The sequence below is a fragment of the Gekko japonicus genome, unplaced genomic scaffold, assembly GCF_001447785.1.
Source record: "Gekko japonicus isolate JY-2015 unplaced genomic scaffold, Gekko_japonicus_V1.1 scaffold4820, whole genome shotgun sequence".
Lineage (NCBI taxonomy): Eukaryota > Metazoa > Chordata > Lepidosauria > Squamata > Gekkonidae > Gekko > Gekko japonicus.
In genome coordinates this window covers 20,372-24,064 of record NW_015167690.1, presented here as the reverse complement: position 1 = coordinate 24,064, position 3,693 = coordinate 20,372, and positions in this window count along the sequence as shown.

Genomic DNA, 3,693 nt, shown 5'->3' with positions numbered 1-3,693 from the left:
GAGAACGAAGTTTCGCCTTCCGCGAAGAACGTCTTCCATGAAGAATGAAGTTTCGTCATTCCGGAAGGTGAAACTGGGGAAGGGGTGAACAGAAACTGATGGGCATTTCTTTAAATTCAGGGGTGGATTGTCCATTAAGGTCACCGGGAAAAGTCCCGGTGGTGTTGATGTTGGATTTCCTCTTTGCTGCACGGGCTTCTCCAGAGTCGTTCTGAGCATTGTGAACTTCCCCTGAGAAGCTTTGGTCTCCCACCTCCCCTGCATGCAGTGTTTTCATTTCATGTATGTTATTGCTTCTCCTTCCAGACTGGTGGACTTCCGCCTTGCTGACTATGGGGAAGTGACGCTTCCCCTAACAATAGTCACTGGTTGCTCGGCACGGTTCTGCTCTCCTAAGCTCTTGCTCTGAGTATTGTCTTTGGCAAAATTCCAGCACGTTCAGATTCCTTGGTACTGTGGAAACAGACATTTTTTTTTAAATAAACGATTTTATTAGAAGATAAGTCAAATATACATAAACAAGATTACTGTTTAAACAATAATACAGACTGTAAGTGCAAATTAATTTAACACAATGCCATCTATAAACTTATCAGTAGGAGCAGCTTATTACCGTGACCTTGTCCCTTTCTTGTTATTTTCCACTTGTTCCACTAGAGTAGTAACGTATAATAAATCCAGATATATTTTAGAAGGACCTTAAAAGTATTTTATGAGAGTGCTCAAACCATAAAAAGTTCTCATAGATGTATCCAATCTGCATAGCTAGTATTTGCTGGTAAAACATCGTTTTCTGTAAAATATGTTATAAGAATGAATTTCGAATGAATCTGGAATGGGACCGCGCATACCCTTGTCTGTGTGACTCATATTTATCTGCTACTTTATCCACATTTATAGCCACAGCACGGCTTTCTATTGCTGCCTCATGGAAAAATCCTGATCCTCCTTCTATTGATCAATGGAGAAATAAATGCTGTGGAAACAGACATGAAGCTGCGTTACACTAAAATCAGACCTTTGGTCCATCGTGATCAGTCTTGTCTATTCTGGCTGGCAGTTTCTCTCCACAGTTTCAGGTAGAGGTCTTTCCCATCACCTACTGCCTGGTAGTTTGAATGGGAGATGTTGGGATTGAACCTGGGACCTTCTTCATGCCAAACAGATGTTCTGCCACTGAGCCAGGGTCTTCGGTTACTGTCTTTCCCTTTCCCATCACCAGCTTCCTGATCCTTTGAACGGGAGGTCCCAGGGAGTGAACCTGGGACCTTCTGCATGCCGAGCAGATGCACTGCCACTGAGCCACACCCCCCTACCCTAACACGCATGAACCCAGATGAAGCTGCCTCATACTGAATCAGACCATTGGTCCATCGAGGCCAGTATTGTCTACTCAGACTGGCAGCAGCTCTCCAGGGTCTCAGGCAGAGGGTCTTTCCCATCACCTCCTGCCGGGTCCTTTCAACTGGAGATGCCTTCTGTGCACCAAGCAGATGAACTGCAGCCCCTCCGCAGTGTGCAACTTGGATTCTATCACAGCGTGCATGGTTGCCAACCTCCAGGTTGGACCTGGAGATCTCCCAGAATTATCCTGGATCTCCAGACTACAGAGACCAGTTCCCCCGGAGAAGATAGCAGCTCTGGAATAAGAACGTAAGGGAACATAAGAGAAGCCATTGTTGGATCAGGCCAGTGGCCCATCCAGTCCAACACTCTGTCACACAGTGGCCAAAAATACCAGGTGCCATCAGGAGGTCCACCAGTGGGGCCAGGACACTAGGAGCCCTCCCACTGTTGACCCCCCCAAGGACCAAGAAAACAGTGCATCCCTTGCCCCAGACTGAGAGTTCCTTTCTATACCTTGTGGCTAATAGCCACTGATGGACCTCTGCTCTTAAGAACATAAAGAGAAGCCAATGTTGGATCAGGCCAATGGCCCATCCAGTCCAACACTCTATGTCACACAGTGGCCAAAAATACCAGGTGCCATCAGGAGGTCCACCAGTGGGGCCGGAACTCCAGAAGCCCTCCCACGGTTGCCCCCCAAAAAACACACACACCAAGAATAGAGAGCATCCCTTTGCTAATAGCCACTGGTGGGCCTCTGCTCCATAGGCTTATCTCATCTAAACGAGGACTTTATGCTGTTATACTTTGCAGTCCATCCTCTCTCCAAACTCTGCCTTCCTCGGGCTTCACTGCCAAATCCCCAGGAGTTTCCCAGCCCAAAGTTGGCACCCCCCCCTTGCATTTAGCTGAACTAAATGAGCTGAACTCAGAGGGCTTCTATCAGGCCCGCAGTGGAACTGGCTGTCTTCTGCTTCTCCTTCCAGTTCTTCTTCTGCTGCTGCTGCGTCATCGTAGGTTTGGCCTTCTGAGCCAAAGCCTTGTTTAAAAAAAACTGCTGAGGTTTCCAATGCATCCCATCCATCTGAGAAGGACAGCTGAGTTTGAATTTTTTTTACGTGGGAACGACGATTCTTTAAATACATTGGTCTGTGGTAGTGATGCTGAATCAGCCGTGATCTATTTTGGATGTCTTCTGGAAGGAAGATGAGTTTCCATGTTTCCGATGAGTTGCCTTTTCCCGTTGGAGTAACGCTAGGTGGTTCTGATCACAGGGCTCACTCCTGCAGTCGGGTCTCTGCTTGTTTTATTCACACAGCGGAGGTACTAATTATCAGAACTGGCGGTGTCCACAAACTGGATCTGCCCATCCGTTAACTTCTCTGAGTCACATAACGGGTGTCAAAAACCTGTACTTGTCTTGGAATTCAAAAACAGATCCTTGCCTTGCAATTCTAAGTTGGAAGAGAGGCTTTTGGAGAGAATCAACGTGTGGGGGAGCTTTGTGGTTGGGCTTTCTTTTCCTCCACCCGTCCATTATCTCTCCCCCCCTTTCTGATTTTATTTTGAACGTGCTGGAGAAGACTCTTGAGAGTCCCTTGGACCGCAAGAAGATCAAATCAGTCAATCCTAAAAGAAATCAACCCTGACTGTTCCCTGGAAGGCCAGATAATGAAACTGAAGCTCAAATGCTTTGGCCACCCAATGAGAAGGGAGCACTCCCTGGAGAAGACCCTGATGCTGGGAAAGATGGAAGGTCAAAGAAGACGGGGAGGGCAAAGGATGAGATGGTTAGACAGTGTCACAGATGCAACGAACATGAAATTGAGCCAACTTCAGAGGACGGCGGAAGACAGGAGGGCCTGGCGTGATCTGGTCCATGGGGTCGCAAAGAGTCGGACTCGACTCTGCGACTGAACAACAACAAATCCCTTACCCTCGCTTGCTCCCTTCTAATTTGGGTTCCTAGCCTAGAATTTAAGCTTGATAGAGAAGAAAGACCAGTCAGGGCTGGGGTGGTGGTGGTGGGGAAATAAAAGACAAAAATAGCTGGGAAGGGGACATTAGGGTTGCCAACCTCCAGGTGGCACCTGGAGATCTTCTGCTATTACATTTGGTCTCGAGATAGCCAAGATCCGTTCTCCTGCAGGAAATGGCCGCTTTGGAGGGTAGGCTCTATGGCATTATACCTTGCTGAGTGAGGTCCCTCCCCAAACCCCACCCTCCCCAGGCTCCAACTCCCAAATCTCCAGGTATTTCCCAACGCAAATCTGGTAGCATCGAAGGTTACCTTAGGCCAGGGGTGTCAACCATGCGGCCCGGGGGCCGGATCAGGCCCTAAGAGGG